The sequence below is a fragment of the Pinus tabuliformis genome, chromosome 4_1 (assembly GCF_031772625.1).
Source record: "Pinus tabuliformis cultivar Carrire ecotype Pingquan chromosome 4_1, CPIR1, whole genome shotgun sequence".
Classification (NCBI taxonomy): Eukaryota; Viridiplantae; Streptophyta; class Pinopsida; order Pinales; family Pinaceae; genus Pinus; species Pinus tabuliformis.
In genome coordinates this window covers 751,717,100-751,736,726 of record NC_142303.1, presented here as the reverse complement: position 1 = coordinate 751,736,726, position 19,627 = coordinate 751,717,100, and the positions used below count along the sequence as shown (strand labels likewise).

The following is a 19,627-nucleotide window of genomic DNA, read 5'->3' as shown; positions in this document are numbered from 1 at the left end:
GGTTGCTAAATTAGTGAGTTATGCAGTATGTTGCATATGGGTTTCAATGATATTGTAGTAGGTGTCCTTTCTCTTCTAGGAATCTGTCACATCATTCCAGATAATAATTATTTGCATCTATGGGAAAAAAATTTTAAATGAGAAACAGATAGGTTTCTTGTCACATCTCGCAATACAAACACAAATAATTGTGGAACAAAGCCACAAAATTATGCTTCAGAGAATCTAATTACACAGATATATTCTTTAAAACCCTTGCATAAAAAATAAATTGAATCTCGACCTTAGCACTATTGCCACCATCTCAAGCAAACATTCTCTAGAATACCCATCTTCACAAAGCACTAAAGTAACATAATCATTGAACTTAAAAACATTTTCTATGGACGATGGGAGGACTAGATTCATTTTACTCAACCTTTGCAATCCACATCTGTTGGAATGTGCTGAGAGATGCCAAAATATAACCTATAATCCATACAATGTACTTCCTCTCTAGAGGTCCAACCACCTTGATTTTCATGATGTTGGGAGCCAAGGCAGTGATTTCCTTGCTCATACAGTCAACAATACTTGGAAACATATTAGACCCACCACTACAAACAATGTGTCCATATATATCATTTCTAATATCCACATCACACTTCATGATGGAGCTGTACATTGTCTCATGGATACCTGCAGCTTCCATACCAATTAGAGAAGGCTGGAACAATACTTCAGGGCATCTAAAACATTCAACACCAATGGTGATCACCTGCCCATCAGGGAGCTCATAACTTTTGTCAATGGAAGATCTGATTTTAGCTGTCTCGAGCTCCTGTTCATAGTCAAGAGCCCCATATGCAAGATTTTCCTTCACATCACGGACAATTTCATGCTCTGCAGTGGTGGTGAATGAATACCCTCTCTCTGTCAAGATCTACATTAATGCATCTATCAAATCTTGCCCCGCAAGATCCAACCTAAGTATAGCATGATGCAGGGCATATCCTTCATAAACTAGCACTATATGACTAACACCATCCCCAGAATCTAGTACAATACCAGTTGTACGACCACTTGCATACAAAGAGAGAACTTCCTAAATAACAACATACATAGTAGGCACATTGAAAGTTTCAAACATGATAAATTGATGAACCAGTGTGAATGATTATTTGTTGCTTGTGTGCTTAGATAAATTGTTCAAAACCATACTCAACTACATCACAATATTGTTGAATTGTCATTGTATGTTTACCCAACTATGAACTTTACCTATCATCATCATGTGCTACTGTTAAAGGTTTTCATGGGCTAAATTGTGCAAGAGTTTAGTAAAGTAGCATTAAATTTCCAAGGAATTTGGTCTCTGGGACTTTTACCCTTGAGAACCAGATGGCATACAAAGATGATTTGGAGCCCGTTGGCAGAAGTTCGATCTGCGGAAAGGCAATCTGGCTTTGAATTGCAGCCAAATTGAAGGCCACGATAGGTTTCTCCAAGTGGATGTTCTGTTGGGAGACCTTCTTGTTTTGTTTGAAGGCATTGTATGAGGTGAAGGTCACAGTGTGAAGGTATCGTACCAGGTGAAGTTCATAGTGTGGACGTGTTCCCTAAATATCGAATGCGAGGTGTGAAGGTTCGACGAGTTTCTTTGAAAGGCCTTCACTTGGTTGTGCTTGAACTAATTGATTAGTCTACCACCTAGCTTCTGCTGGAGATGGCTAGCTATGGAGATGTTGTGAAATATAGTTCTATTTGGTTCACTCTGGTTGCAGGTTTGTCACTATGGAGAGGCTATGAAAGATAGTTCTATTTGGCTCCCTCTGGTGCAGGGAACAAACCACTGCATGAGCTTAATAACATGGTGGTAGGGAATTCCAGAAAAAAAAAAAAAAAAAAAAGCCATAGTGTGAATCTAGGTGGGACTTGTGGGTGAGGCGGAGAGGTGATGGGTTCGGAAACTATTTCATAGTTCCACATGGCAGATTTTTAATTGGAAGGAGTACGAAATCAGCAAATCGACCTCTACCTAACTTTCTTCAACGTGTCAAATTTGGATTGGATCAAGGAGGATGAAAAAGAAAGTTTGTGATTGGTTGGGGTGAATAGTGCCTACACACCCCAACCCCGCAGAGAGAATGCCTTCGACGTAATTATTGTTTCTCATCAAAGTCAACACTGAACCTCTTTCTCAAGATACTTCCATAGGATTTTTCTGATCGACTCTCTGAAAGAACCAACCAATTTATGTTGCTTCATCTTTAAAATTTTAAATTGAAAGTTAAAGAAGGGTTGGGATGTAAATTTTTAAATTGAAAGTCAAAGTGGTTGGAATGTAAATTGAAAGTTAAGTAGGGTTGGTGTTTTAAATTTTAAGGCTAAGCAATTTTTCTAGTATTTTTTTAATTATAATATAAATAGATAAATTTTTATTTAAGAGAATAATGATTTGTATTTTAAATTATATTTTTGAATGGATAAATTGAAACAAACATATATATATATATATATATATATATATATATATATATCAGTTTTTTTTAACATAAAAATTTAATTTTTAAATTGTATTTTTGAATGTGAAAATACATTCAATATTTTGAAAATTTTGAAAATTATGAATACTCATTAACTTAAAACTATGATTTTGAAATTTTAAACAAATTTCAAATAAAATTGACATAAAATTCCACAGGAACTATCATAAAAACATTATCAAGCTATTACATTATCTATATCAAAACAACAATTTAAAAGATATCGTTTCAAATTAAGTTAATGAATGTAATTTTTTTTTAAATAGTTGAATTACAAAATTTATAATATTTTTCAAATAGATAAAATTTTCATCATACACTTTTGTTTAAAAAATTTTAAAATATTGTAAGAATGTCTAAATATTTGTTTAAATACTTGTTGAGAATGTTGGTCATCAAGCACATAAATGTACCGAGTTCATTGGTAAGTCCAAATGGAACCTCTATATATTCATAATGACCATACGTTGTCCTCAAAGTAGTTGTGTGAATACCTTTGTCTTTTATCTTTACTCGATGGTATATTAATCTTAAGTCTATCTTAGAGAACAATACAGATCCACTCAATTGATCACACATATCATCAATATATGCAAATGGGTACTTGTTTTTTTATAGTTTCTTAGTTTAGCTACCAATAATCCATGCACAACTTGAGAATGCCATCTTTCTTTTTCACAAACAAGGTAGGTCCTCTCTAGTAGGATACACCTAGCCTAATATACCCCTTACCCAACCTTTATTTTAACTGCAACTTCAACTCTACTAGTTCAAGAATACTCATGTTATATGGTACTTAAGATATTAGAATCACTTCCAGAAATAGATCAATAGAAAAATCAATGTCTCTCTTAGGTGGAAATCTTAATATTTCCTCCGAAAATACATCCCTATACTCCTATAGTGCTAGATGATCCTATATTTTTAACTTTTTATCTTCAACAACATTTAATATACAAATAACATACAATTTTCATCTTTTCATGTAGCATTTCTTAAGCCATAAAGGTGAAATATGACTCACTGACACTAGCTTCTGCAAGCCTTGTAAGCTTCTTTAGTTTCCATTTCCATCTTCATGCTCTAAAGCTTTATTAAAACAATCCATTTTTTCCTTGTACTTTTCCAGCCAACCCTACCAACTAGTAGGTCATATCAACCCAATGGAAACATACTCAATATGGCTTGAGTGTGCATTCCATTCATCTGAAATGGGAATTCCTCAATTACTTCAATAACCTTCCACTTAGTTATTGTAACTAGCTACACTAACCAAGACTTGCCATGTTTTTTTTGTAACATGCATGCTTCAAAAACTTGTGGAGAAATATAGATGAGGTTAGAACCAGGGTCAATAAAAAATGAAATGAAATGTTTGTAAATTATACCTTCCATCTCCACCACTAAGGCTAGTGTTATACTTTCCTACTTTCCACAGTTTCATAAATATTGGGTATGTTTCTAGTTACATGATTGACAATTGTAGCCCCTTGGGCATTGATAATTCTCATGTCAAGGTGCCATTTCTAAGGGAAATATCATATTAGATGATCCTCCCCACATTGTGAGTAGTTTACTGGATTTTTCCTTGGATCTTCATTTTCTTAATTTGTTGGCCTGATTAGATTATTTGCACATTTAATGGAATCATTTTGTTGGTATTCAGTACTTTATTGAAACATTAAACCTGACATTATTTCCAAATGGCTTGTAGCATGAGTACTTGGATCCTCTCTTCTTGGTTCCAACGTTCTCTTTCTTCTTCCATGACTTTTAGGATTCTAGTTTGTGCTTTAACTATTAATTACAATATTTTTCCTTCTCGATAGTGGCATCAAGTGTTCTTGGTTCATCAAACTCAATATGGCCCTGATAGGACTATGGTGATCCACTAAGAAAGAACTATATTTTCACTTACTCATCTTTAATTAAAGGCAATACCTTAGAAACTTGATAATTCTATTTGCAAAGGAATCCATGGCGATATGCCCCAATCTATGCTCATGGAATTCTCTGATATTTCCACCACAATACCTTTTAGATAGGTATTTTCCCTTGGAGTATTTTTTTAATGTACTTGAGTTCAATGTCTTCTCCTAAATTCCCTTAACATTCTTGAGATTCTCCCACCAAATATTATCCTTTCCCTTGAATTTGAATATGGCCACTATGGCCTTCATGTTTTCAAAGTAATTATGTAACCTACGTATTTCTTTAGGCCCAAAAAGCATAATTTAGCTTGTTCATTTTTCCTAACCTCACCATAAAAAGTAGGAGGTTTTGATTTTATGAATTCCTCAGGAAAGGAACCCTTTGAAAGGCTTCATCTTCTTCTTCTTCTTATGGAACACTAATCTAGCTATTGTGATGTACATTTTGTCTGAATTGTTGGTTTCCTCATCAAAGGTGTCTGTTGAGGTGTCCTAACTAGATGTATACCTCTTGGAACTCCTATGTCTCTTACTTGAAAGACTTCTTCTTATATTGCTACTTAGTGGCCCAGATTTTTGAATTTTTGATGGCATAAGACCCTTTTTCACTTATACTAGTCCACAATACTATATATTGGTTCATATTTCCTCTAGATTTGTAAATATGATATAATTTATATTAGTATTGAATTTACTTCCTCCTACTTCTCTTGGGCTTTAATAATCCATTAATTATTTTCCTTATAATTTTGAAGTTCAACCCTAAAACTTCTAACTATTTCCACCCAAACGTTAGAAGGTTTCTCACCCACTTTCCTTTCATTTCATTCATCTTATTTTTTGTTGAACTATTCTCCAAATGTATAACACCATTCTGTTGAGTGTTCCTTTCTTAGATTGTTTGTCTTCCTATGTGCCAAAACAAATTTTCATTATTAGTTTAGGACAAGACATGAAAATTTTCAAAATATATAGTTTCCTAAGTTAAACATGCATTAGCATATGATAACCTAAACTTGATATTCTATTACGTATACACATCATACTCAAATTGGGGTTAGATAAATCATGTAAAATTTAATTCAAAATTTTTACCACAACAAACCTTTATTCATAAAATAAACTTTAAAATTAATGAGACCAAACTCACTCTCATTCCCTTAAGCCCATTTAGCTTAATATCAAACCTTATCTCTCATACCACTCTGTAATGAAAATGACCCTCTCAAGGCATTTTTAATGGAACGTGTGTCTAGACCTGACCTCCAAGGTTACATTATGGAGATGGTATTATCAAAATCCACCTTCATTAAACCATATTGTAACTCATTTTTAAAATCACCATAATCTTCTACTAATCAGAGATTTCCAACAATATAAATCCATTAAAATAAGATCTTTGGATAAAATCATATGCCCATTCAAAAATACATAATCCTAAGTGTCGTGTTAACATTCATGCCATTTTCATATGATATAAATGTGGAAATATTTTTTACCTCCATGTCCCCATCATACAATGCAACATTAACTATATTTGGTTGACACGTGGCAACCATTTCCCATGTGTGGTGTTATCTTCCATAGTCATCACATTCATATTCTTGGAATCAATGTTTCAAACCATCCTCTTTGGTTCATCATCAGGATAGATACATGAGTGAATAAGTCAGAACTCAATAGCATTTATAAATAAAGGTGAGGATTGGGATGGGAATGAATGGAAATCAACAAGTTCTGAAGGAAAGATAGTGAATCGATTGATAATGATTTAATTCAGTTTTAGTGTTAATTTCTTAATTTTGATATGTGTTAGCATGGCCTAGGGCCACATCTTCAAGAGGGTGGTACGTCAACCCATTAGAGAAATTTTGAGGTAAAAAATGGGCATCAAAACAAAAATGTAAAACAAAAATAAAATTTATAAGAACCATAGGATTCAATATAATGATGTCAACCACGGGGAATGATTCATCATTTTTGAAGTAAAAAGGTAAAAAGATAAAAAAAAAATAATAATAAAAAACTACTTTTTCAACTTGTAGTTTCAACTTATCTCCCTATGATTTTACTCAAATTTCAAGTACGAGCACTCATTCGATGAATAATTCAATTTTACATCAAAGGAATACCCATGTTGCATACCTTCAATGGACCCTACCACACTAAAAATGTGAAATACATTAAAAACGTGATTGCATGGCAGCCTTTTCCCATGTGTTAGCAAAACCTAGGGCCACATACTCAAGAGGGGACTACATCGAACCACTCTTATCAAGATCTAATATTTCCAAGAATATACTACACTTATGATTTTTCAGATTTCCACTCTTCAAGATCCATCAGGGAATTTTGAAACCTCCATATCCATCTAGATCTAGGAAGACACTTTGTTGACCATGATAACTTTTGGAAATAGGATAACTTAAATATTATCGATTAATAAAAATATCTATATTTTTAAATTTCTATATCTGAAACATTTACTTTTCGATCGAAACTACCTAGCTTACCACCTAACTTCCACTACAACACCATTAAACCACTCTTTTTTCTTCATCGATAGTGCCATGTTAAAATGGGTCTACATGGTCAAACTCCCACTCATTCAACCATATGGGTTTCATACTTTTGAATTCATATAGATCCAAAAAAATCCAAAAGTGCTCATTTACCAAAAATCTAGATTTATTGATCACTTGAATTCACATCACCTACCACAATTAATGACATGTCAAGTACCATATCAACTCACCTACACTACCATTGCACATCGATATGCAATATCATCAACACATCTACATGCCACATCACCCAAAACATACCGTTTTTGCGATGTTATCATGAGACATCATCCTTCCACATCATCACCTCACTACTTGTAGGGTCAAAGAGTGCTCACATGGACTCCACATGACCTCCACATGGCCTACTGCACTAACATCCAAATATGCGTTTTCCATTAAGAGGAATTTACAAGAAATTTCAAATGTTCATATATCTGAATCTCGAAAATATATATATATATATATATATATATATATATATATATATATATATATATATATATATATCCTAAGCTTATATATATCCATTCATTGACGAAATATAGATTCTCCTCCCATTGCTAGTCTAGATTCTCCTCCCTTTGCTAGTCTAGTGTCAACCCCCCTTAAGTCGTCTTGTGGATAGCTCCTAGTTGTAACCTTCCATTGAACAATATAACTAGCAGTTGGGACTGCAAAGCTCTAAACTCCAAAGTTTGACTTCAATCCTGAAGTTTTCTTAAGGAAAAACTCATGCTCAATTTGATAACATACATAGAAATTACCTAAAGACACATATTCCTTCAACAAACTTTATAGGCATCCAAAAATTCTACCCTTGACTATACATCTTCTCAAAAGGAGAAAAAGATGGATAGAGACCCACTCCACAACTTCACCGCAACAATAATGAGGTTTCCACATCTCTTTGGGGTTCCAAAACTTCAATACCTCAACTCTATAATAATACAATTAAAAAAACCACTATTAGTTTAACACATAAGGAAAACAAGGCCCCTATAACTCCTCAACACCAATACACTGAACTATCATTAATAGGGCCTTAGTTAATCATCTCTAGTTCTTCATTTAAGGGAAAACCTCATATACTTCCTACTTCATCTTAGGAATGCAACATCACTCTCGAAACTCACTATTGGCCTACCAAGGGCCACATAACTATTAGAATTATATGAAAGGCCACAGGATTCAAATCTACTTATTTATTTTTCACAATACCATACATCACATGTTCATATCAAGTAACATATTTTAAATATTACATCTGCATATAATGCTCATCAATAAGGTAATTCTTACAACTATTAATCCCAACACTAACAAAAGTAGGAGGTTTTATTTTTATGAATTATTAATCACTCTTCCCCCACCCCCCCCCCCCCCACCAAGCCCATTTAGCATGAGTATCGAACCTTAGCTTTCATACAACTTGATAATGACACTGACCCCCTCAAGGCCTTTTTAATTGAATGTGTGTCTAGGCATGACCTCCAAGGTTACATTATTGAGATGGTATTATCAAAATACCTCTAAGCCATTCAACCATCTTGTAACTCCTTTTTCAGATCAACATAATATTCTACTAATTTGGAGATTTCCAACGATGTAAATTTCATCAAAATTTGATATTTGGATAAAATTATATGCCCATTTGAAAATCCACAAACCTTGGTGCCATGTTCGAATTTCTGCAATTGCCATGTGATAGAAACATGGAAATATTTTTTTACCCCCATGTCCCCATCCTACAATGCAATATTAACTATATGCAGTTGACATATAGCAGTCCTTGCCCATGCGTTATCATGCCTTAGCGTCACATCCTCAAGAGGGAAGTACATCAACCCACCACTCACATCAAGATCTCAGATTTCCAAGAATACACTACTCTTGTGATTTTTCACGTCTCCTTTAATCTAGTTTTCCACTCTTCAAGATCCATACGGGAATTTGGAAACCTCCAAATCCATATGGATCTAGGAAAACACTTTGTCGACTATGACAACATTTGGAACCAATCAACTTAAACAGTCTCTGATGCAGGGTTACCCCGCACATACCCACAGTATGCATAAAAATGCATAAACACAACTGTCCCAGGTATTTGACTCTCAAAGGAGTCAAATCTTCATAATATCAATGGTTAAGGCCCTCTTATCATCAGTTCCTTTGTATCGGAACCAATCACCCCTCCTAAACCTCCTATCGGGACTATTCACCTCCTTATAAAATTCATTATCCCTTTTATTAAATCTTTCCTGAAATTTTTCTTATCGGGACTCTAAAAATCCTTCAGAACCTTTATATGATCCCTTAAGCCGAATATATATATAACCACCCTCTTGACCTTTGGTTAATATATATTAAAAACCCTTTTTCAATGATATTTCCCTTAAAACCCTTTTACAAAGGAAAACGTATGCAAATCATAGCTTTTTCTGCCTTCTATACTGACTCTGCACATATTCCGAGGTTGTACCTCTATCGCAATCGGCTATCGGCTTTTTCCACGGGTCCTCATCGCCCCTTCCCTTCTGATATGCGACTATCGGAATGTAATATATATGTTTTAGTCTTAAAAGATTCGCCCCACACTTTACGCAAATACATAAATACATAGGAAATCCGCTCTGAATCACATATAGCAGATCTCAATTTTTATAGATTCGCCACTATATATGTCATCGGGTATGACTCCCACTTCAAATCCTTATCATAGCACTCCTCCGATTGTGATTTCGATCAAATTGCAATCGTCGATCTGGTTCGCGATCCGACAGTTGAGATTAAATCACGTGATCACGTATCATAAAACCTTAAGGAAATACATTGTCTGCTCTAAGGCGCCGATCTGATATCCTTACGGACCCGATATGGATATAGACCATTCCCTATAATATTTTAAGTCCTGATTTCCAAATCCGACTGTGTTTGCACTCTTTTTTTAGTGTAAACTGGTTTTAACACTTGCGGGCTAGAATTACATACTAAACTCCTCTGATGCAATATTTTTTCTTCCTCTTCAGCGATATCATCTGGACTTTTGATCTTTCAAATCAAATGGCTCCTGTGCATCCCTCTTCACTTCTCCGTTCATCCCTTTTACTTGATTTTTATGCAATTTCTTCAATTTTTCCTCTGTGGTTCGGTTCTTCTAAAGGTTCTCGTCCTCTGCTATTTCTCTTTGCACTTTCCCTCCCGAATTAACTTCGCATGCCCCTTTGATCATTGTCTTCTTTATCTTTCGAATGGATTCAATGATCCATTACAAACTTCTGTATCATTTTCTCCCTCTACGTGCTCTACAGAAACTCTGTCTACAACCCCTGTTACAGAACCTACGAGTTCATATACAATTCAACACTCGAAACACGCATTTCAACTTGAAATTGAGTTGATTATATTAATAAATATCAACAATGATTACAGAATGAGACCTATGTCTCTCACAGGCCTGATTCTCAACTATTCATGGCCTCTCTTTTTGACTCTGCGCATAGGTTTACATATATGCCAGTGAGTTATGTTGAACTGATCCTGGTTTGACTCCTAGATCTATTGAACTGACTCTTGAATCCTCTCTGTCCTTTATGTCCACTTGTAATCTCCATTAATTCCTAAAATCTCTCCTTAGTTCCTCGAATCATGGAACTATTCTAAGAGTCCTATTTGACTTCTGACTCTTGTCATTTATTTAACACTCATGTTCTCATTTATTTGAGAGCATTTACAACATCCTCAAATTATCTAATTAAATCACTTGAAAGCCTAAATATTACATTAACTTGAGACCTAGAAAACTAATTTCCCTAAAACACATGACCCCTATGTCTACTAATTACAATGATTTTCTCTTGGGTGAATGCTCCTGCATCAGACTCCCAAAGTAGAAAATATTCATGATCTCCTGATCATGTGTCTTCTGATCTTTGTCTTCCTGGATCCCACACTTTGTTTTGTAACTACCCAATTGTCTTGTTCCTTTGTTGCTGCTGCACTTATGCTATCTTCTGCTCTATCTTCTTCTTCTTGTCAATTAGGTTCAAACTCTGATTGATCATGCTTCCTTCTGTTACCATTTTTCTCCATTTGGATTGCTTCATCATCAGTTGCCACATCTCTTCAATCTTTGTCTCCAATACATCCTTGGACTGGTCCATATTCTACTTCTTACTTCTGCCTCCTTCTCTTTGTTTCAAGTTACTGTTGTTGTTCACTAATTCTTTAGACTGTTGCTGGTCTCTTTCACTTTGTAGTTGTTGGTTTACTTTTTCTTCTACTTTTGTTCTTGCTCCAACTTTTCCTTTGCTTGCTATGTTGACTTCTTTGCTGACTCTTTATTTGCTTGTTGCCTCTTAATCATCCTCACCCTCTTTCATGATTGAATCATGACTGTCCAGCACTCTTTCCAGCAATTTAACGTCTTTGTTCCATGGATTGGATTCTTCTATAGAATTTTCTTATTTCATCTTCATTTGGCTTCTCATCTGTGCGAAATCTCCTCCAGCATTTGCAACAAAACATGCATTCACAAAACACTTGTTAAAATCAAAAACATAAGGCTTCTGTGCCTTATCTCCCTTTGGCAACAATTCACTTTGTTGCTCTGTTTCTTCCTCCTTTGTCAGCACATCAGTATGCTATTTTGAATTCTCAAAAGAACTCATGAGACTATCCATTAGTCTACTTCCACATCATTTTCTCGAATGATGTCTTCCGGCCCTTGTCCACTGTAGTGAACTCCTTTTTTTGCAATCATACTATCATACTCTGAATTTTCCAGCAAATATTCCAGCAATGCATTCGTGACACTTTGTAAGTATTTCATCATCACTTCCAATCTTAAGTTCTTTCTTCTACAATAATTCATTGCTACTCTCATTTAAGAGACATTCTTCATCCTCCTTTACTTCATAGTTTTTATCTTCTAAAAGATACTTCTCCATACTTCTAACAGATTCAAAAGATTGCTCATCCTCTGCAAAACACTCCTTTATTAGTGTTCTTTCTCCCTTTGCTAAGTCTTTTGCATGGACTTCTTCCTTCTTAACATCTTTCAGTAGATGTCCTTCTTTTTCATTGACTGTTTCAACAGCTTCCATGGCTATTTCCATTGTGCCTATCATCATGGTGAATTGATGATCCTTTACTAAGTTTTCAGCTAACATAGTCTCTTTTTCTTCAGTACATTTTTCCTTGTTGTACCTCTGTAACTCTTCTCCAATAGTTATCCCTGTTTCACCATCTGCATTAAAATTCTCCTGGATTTTTTTTCATCAATAACATTAATCAAACTCATTTGATTACATTTTTGAGACAATATTTCTTCATTCTTCATTAGAATAAAATCTTGATTCCTCATCTCCATGACAACTTCTATAGACTCATCCATAGACTTTTTCTTTTGTATGCAGTCAAATTCCTCCTCTTCTGAAAAGTTTTCTTTGTCACCTTTTATTTCTAGATCTTCATCTCCTCTGAAAATATCTTCAAAAGGCTACTTTTCTCCTACAATACCTGTTATCATATACAAACTATCAGTTTTAAAAATATAAGACTTTATGGTCTCACTTGATGGTTCAGCCATCATATCTCCTTGTTGTTCTAAATCCTTCATATGATTCAGAAATTCTTTGATGGTCTCTTCTTCAATCTCTTCAAGCCCTTCACTTGGTTGCTTGATATCTTTCTCCAACTGCATATGAGACCTATCTATCTCATCTTCTTCCAAAACAGAATTTAGATTCTGCTTGTCTTCTTCCTCTTTTATGAAAATATCAGCAAATTTTCTTTCTTTACATGTTTCACCTGCAAACATACACAAATTGTTAGATTTAAAACCATCAGACCTTTTGGTCTCACTTGAAGTTTCAGTCTTCAAGTCTGCATCTTCACTTTCTCCCACAATTTCTCCCTGTTCTGGTTCACAAATGGACTCTTCCATTTCCAACTCAACTTCCTTGAGTTTTTCCCTCAGCCACTTCACTTGCTTTTGTTGTAGCCTTCTCTGAATCTCATGCCATTCCATTGGCTTCTTCCTCAAGACCCAACCTAATCTCTGGTCTTCTTCAAGTATCCTCCTTAATTCATCGAGTTGTTCTTTTCACTCTGCAATCTCTTTGTCAATTTCCTCTTGACTCATCCTATTGCCATTTGCCTTGGCATCCTCTTTCCTCATCTTTCTTCTTCTATAGCTTCTCTCCAAACCTCTGCTATGACTATCATTAGTCATCTTATTCTCCTCTTCCTTCGTGAGATCCTCACTCATCTGCAACAAGCCTCTACAACTGCTAGTCCTCCTCGCTGTAATCTTACCTCACTAAGTTCTCCTCACTCAGTATTTTGGTAAGTACGGTCCTCTATCTGGAACCTCCTCTTGAGTAACAACTTTGCTCCTTTTAGGCTTCTACAATCTCTTGAGAACACTTCAACTATCCTCTCTCTATCCAATCTCTTATTGGATTCTTCAAGTTCACTGCTACTTCTCCATCAGAGTGTTTTTCTTACTCTGTCTTTAAGAACACATCTGGTTCTCCTCTCACAGCTTCTCTTTCTGTCACCTATGCATTAATGTACAAACACACATTATCAAATCAAATCAAAATAGAACATACCATATCACCTTCAAGATCTCAGCGTGATCTTGTTTCACCATTCCACTTGTACTTTGAATGGATTTCCTCTGTCTCTTACATCTACAAATTCTGCTACACATCACCTCTGTGTGCTTTCCTTTTCTCATATTTGAATCTGATCCTTCCTTGCCTGCATAAACATTTTAACACATACTCAGTTCTCAATTATTTCTCATATAATTTCTTTGTTCTCTTTAACCCCAATGGTTTTAATTACAAAGCTGCTCTGATTACAAATCTGCTCTGATACCACTATTGATGCAGGGTTACCCTGCACATACCCACAGTATGCATAAAAATGCATAAACACAACTGTCCCAGGTATTTGACTCTCAAAGGAGTCAAATCTTCATAATATCAATGGTTAAGGCCCTCTTATCATCAGTTCCTTTGTATCGGAACCAATCACCCCACCTAAACCTCCTATTGGGACTATTCACCTCCTTATAACATTCATTATCCCTTTTATTAAAGCCTTCCTCAAATATTTCTTATCGAGACTCTAAAAACCCTTCAAAACCTTTATATAACCCCTTAAGCCGCATATATATATAACCACCCTCTTAACCTTTGGTTAATATATATTTAACACATAAAAACCCTTTATTGGCACTATTTCCCTTAAAACCCTTTTACAAAAGAAAACGTATTCAAATCATACCTTTTTCCACCTTCCATACAGACTCTGCACAAATTCCGAGGCTGTACCTCTATCGCAATCGGCTATTGGCTTTTTCCACAGGTCCTCATCGCTCCTTCCCTTTCGATATGTGACTATTGAAATGTAATATATATGTTTTAGTCTTAAAAGATTCTCCCCACACTTTATGCAAATAAATGAAATACATAGGAAATTCGCTCTGAATCACATATAGCAGATCTCAATTTTTATAGATTCGCCACTATATATGTCGTCGGGTCTAGCTCCCACTTCAAATCCTTATCACAGCGCTCCTCAGATTGTGATTGCAATAAAATCGCAATCAACGATCTAGTTCGTGATCTGACGGTTGAGATTAAATTGCACGATTGCCTTTCGCAAAACCTTAAGGCCAAACACTGTCCGCTCGAAGTCGCCAATCCGATATCCTTACAGATCCGATATGGATATAAACCATTCCCTATAATATTTCAAGTCCGGATTTCCAAATCCGATTGTGTTTGCACTCTTTTTTAAGTGTAAACTGGTTTTAACACTTGCGAGCCAAAATTACATACTTAACTCCTCTTATGTGATATTTTGCCTTCCTCTTTAGTGATATCATCTGGACCTTTCATCTTTCAGATCAAATAGCTCCTGTGCATCCCTCTTCACTTCTTCATTCGTCCCTTTTACTTGATTTTTATGCGATTTCTTCAATTTTTCCTCTATGGTTCGGTTCTTCTGAAGGCTCTCATCCTCTGCTATTTTGCTTTGCACACTCCCTCCTGGCTTAACTTCGCATGCCCCTTTGATTTTTGTCCTCTTGATCCTTCGAATGGATTCAATGATCCATTACAAACTTCTGTATCATTTTCTCCCTCTGCGTGCTCTGTAGAAACTCTGTCTGCAACCCCTGTTACAAAACCTACGAGTTCATATACAGTTCAACACTTGAAACACGCATTCCAACTTGAAATTGAGTTGATTATATTAATAAATATCAACAATGATTACAAAATGAGACCTCTGTCTCTCACAGACCTGATTCTCTACTATTCGTCGCCTCCCTTTTTGACTCTGTTCGTAAGCTTACATATATGCCAGTGACTTTTGTTGAACTGACCCTGGTTTGACTCCTAGATCTATTGAACTGACTCCTAAATCCTCTCTGTCCTTTATGTCCACTTCAAATCTCCATTAATTCCTAAAAGCTCTCCTTAGTTCCTCGAATCATGGAACTGTTCTAAGAGTCCTATTTGACTTTTGACTCTTGTCATTTATTCAGCACTCATGTTCTCATTTATTTGAGAGCATTTACAACATCCTCACATTATCTAATTAAATCACTTGAAAGCCTAAATATTACATTAACTTGAGACTTAGGAAACTAATTTCCCTAAAACACATGACCCCTATGTCTATGATCCGAATTTAAACAGGAACGCAACAAAATACAGAGATAACCATATACACAAAGATGCAGCGGAAATAATACTTCATTTCATTAATGTAAAATATTGAAATATGTTTACAAACAGAAATGGAAATAAACCAGTCAGGGCGATGGTAGCTTATCTCTGAGAAGAGATGTGGTGGATACATGCCTCCGAACCCTGTTACAATGAGGCTCGAAGGCTTATTTATTGTTGAGAAATAATGGAAAACACTAAACATCCAAAAACCTAACCCTAAAAGATGAAACGCCAAACTGTGGGCCCCGTTTGGGTCCTAACTTTGGCATGCGATCTTCGTTTGATGCGCACAGTATCTCGTTAGAAAGATCTATCCGAGAACTACAACTTTGGGAAGAGAAACATCGGTCCATGGACCCATGTTGCTCCCAGTTTTCCCAAAAAAAAATTGTTTAGGGTCCCAAAATGGCTTCGGAAGTTCAGGACCCGAAGAACTGCTAAAAATAGTAAACTGTGCTACAATCAAGGAAACTAAAAAGCTGAAAGAAACAATGGTGGACGTCCAAGTGGACTTGGTAGGTGGCCACCAATATCCACCTAGATCATTCCTCCCCCCTTAGGAAGCAATGGTCCCCATTGTGTTGAGTTCCTCCATGAGATGAGGAAACTTCTGGTGAACTTGGTCCCTGGTGAGCCACTTGCGCTGGTGAAGGAGTTGGCCTGCTTTGACCGCTTGATACAATTGGATATTCTACTGGCAAGTGTGCTTGATCTGTATGTCCATGATCCGATCAGTTGCAGCTTGTACTTGGAATTTGAGCTCAATGAAGCCGAATCTGCATGAGTAGCTGCAACTGGCATGGCCACATCAATGGGACATAGTGGCTGGAATCCCAAGCCCACCTGAAAAGGGTTGTGGCCAGTCGAGCTGTAGAGAGCTCGGTTGTAGCTGTGTTGAACATAGGGGAGGTTCTCGTCCCATGTGCGTGGATGATTTGAGTTGTACATGCACAGAATGTGTATGATAATCCTGTTGACAACCTCTGTCTGGCCATCAGTTTGAGGATGGAAGGTTGTGGACTTATTGAGTTTGGTGTCGAGCATCGACTAGAGACTGGACCAAAATGTACTGAGGAACCTACTGTCTCGATCTAAGATGATATACTGTGGGATCCCAAAGTGTACCCACACTCGTTCAAAGAAGAGTTTAGCATTGGCTTCTGCTTTGATATTCTTCTTGCAAGCGGCTATAATGGCCATCTTCGAGAACATGTCGACAACCACAAAAACATAGTCGTTTCCATGCTTAGTGGAAGGAATACCTGACATGTAATCCATTGAGATGGATTCCTAAGGTCGATTAGGGGTAGGCAACGAGGTATAGAGGCCTTGCTTCTTGATGGTTGGTTTGGCAATGACGCAAGCAGTACATGATCTGATGTACTTCCCAACATCATGTCGAAGATTCAACCAATAGAAATACTTCTGTAGTACTGCTACCATTTTCTTGACCCCAAAATGTCCAGCGGCTTGACTGTAGTGTGCTTCCCAATTCATCTTGGCATGCTGGCTTGAAGGAACATGCTGACCCTCCAAGAGTGTCTGGTATGTGTGGCCGAATTCTGGGTCGCTTTTGTAGAGAAGTGACCAATTAGAAGTCTCGTGCCCACAAGAGTTGAGCACAGTGGTTAACGCCATGATCGGTGGTCGACTAAGGAAATCTGCAACATTATTGGTGCTACCCTTCTTATACTTGATATTCAAATGGAACTGTTGCAAGTATGTGGACCACTTCTGATGGCGATCATTCTGCAATTTCCCTTAGGTCTGTATGAACTGCAGGGGTCAGTGGTCTATGTGGATTACCATTTCCTTCCCCAAAATGTAATGCTTCCATTGTCAGCAGGCCTACACAATGGAATACATCTCTTTGTCATAAGTGGGATACTTTCAGACTGTGTCTGAAAGTGTCTCACTGTGATATGCCACTGGATGCCCGTGTTGAGTAAGGACTACCCCAATAGCATAGTCAGAGGCATCTGTCTCGACCTCAAATGGTTGTTGCAAGTCTGGTAATGCGAGCACAGGTGTCATGCCGAGGCAATCTTTCAACTCTGTGAGTGCCCTCTATTGAGATTCAGACCAAAAGAATTTTTCTTTCGCTCCTCGCTTGGTGACTTGACTTAAGGGCCAAGTGATATGAGAAAATCCCAACACGAACTTGCAGTAGAAGTTGGCAAGACCTAGAAAATTGCAGAGCTCTGTCAGAGTGGTTGGAGATGGCCAAACTCAAATGGATGGATCCACATGCACCCCCTGTTCATCAATAATGTATCCCAGATACTAAACTTGGGTCATGCCAAACGTGCATTTCTCCAAATTGGCACATAACTTGTTTTGCCGCAGTGTTTGGAGAACCCGTAGGATGTGGTGGAGGTGCTCTTCCCAACTCTCGCTGAAGATCAGGATGTCATCCAAGTATACCACTACAAATGAGTTGGTGAATTTCCGCAATATGTCATCCATTAGCCTCATGAAGGTTGCAGGAGCATTCGTCCATCCGAAAGGCATCACCAACCATTCGAACAGGCCCTCTTTGGCTTTGAAGGCAGTCTTCCACACATCAGAGGGTTTAATTGGTACCTGCTGATATCCTAACTTCAAATTAATCTTGCTGAAATATTTTTCCCCCTTCAGTTGGTCCAAGAGGTCATCAATCCGTGGGATCAGGTACATATTATGGACAGTGATCTTGTTCAGCGTTCGATAGTCAATACAGAGTCTCCAAGTCCTATCTTTCTTCTGTACCAACACGATCGAGCTCCCACAGGGCGATGAACTTGGACGGATCTGACCTTTCTGCAGCAGCTCCTAAATCTGCCTCTTGATTTCATCATTCTCCAGAATGGAGCACCAATAGATTGGTCCATTGGGCAGCGGCGCACCTAGGGTCAGATTGATGGAGTGCTTGACCTAATAGTGCAGAGGAACCCCTGCAGGGGAGGTGAAGAGTCCTCGTACTCCTCCACGACCTTGTCCATCTGTAGTTGTCGTGTGGAGGGACCTTGTCTAGAGGTGATGGCCACCATCTTCTTCTTTCCTTGAGGGTGTATCATCAGGAAAACAAATTTCCCAGTTTTGGAAACGAGCTTACTACATTGTTTTGCAGTAATCAAAGAGATGGCAGTAGGCATTGCTACCTCTAGTATCCTATACAACTTAGTTCCCAAAGTAACAATAACAGCACAGGGCCTTGATTCATACACAACATGTCACTTCTACAAGTATGGTTGTCCTAGTGATACATCACAAACTTCAAGGGGAGCAATGTCACACAATACCTCATCTGTGAAGGACTTGATGTTGTATGGAAGGTGACACTGCTGGCTCACACGAAGATCTCGTCCTTAGTGAAGCCACCCGATGGTGTATGGTTGTGGATGTGATGTGGTCGGTAAGCCCAACCACTTCACAACCTCTACCAAAATGAGGTTGTTTTGGCTTCCGCTGTCGACAATGAAATATAGCGGGGAGCCATTTACCCACATCTAGGAGTGGAAGAGACGCTCATCCTCCTCTGAATCTTCAGGTTCCTCCTTCTGGATCTTCGTGGTGGCAACGGTGGCTTTGGGCTCCACATCGATAATTTTCTTTCCTTTGTCATTCCCCTTGTCAGGTTCTGACTCAGGATCGGAACTTGCATCCAATTCTGAAAACTTTAGCTCAGCCACCAGTGACTGCTTGGCCCGACACTCACTTGTGTTGTGAGTGGAGCTCTTATGGAACTCACACCACTTTCTCGTGTCCTTTTTCGGCTTCACGGCGTTGTTTTATGCTTGCAGCTTTAGCGGGTTGTCTTGGGCCACCTCACCTTGGCTTTGTCCTTTGTTCTGCGGTTTGGGGGTGCCTTTCTC

General features: G+C 37.3%; 1 pseudogene; it reads right to left on the bottom strand.

The window, feature by feature from the left end:
• Window positions 1-367: 367 nt before the first annotated feature.
• LOC149178336 (actin pseudogene) lies at window positions 368-1,102 on the bottom strand (annotated as a pseudogene).
• Window positions 1,103-19,627: the final 18,525 nt, after the last annotated feature.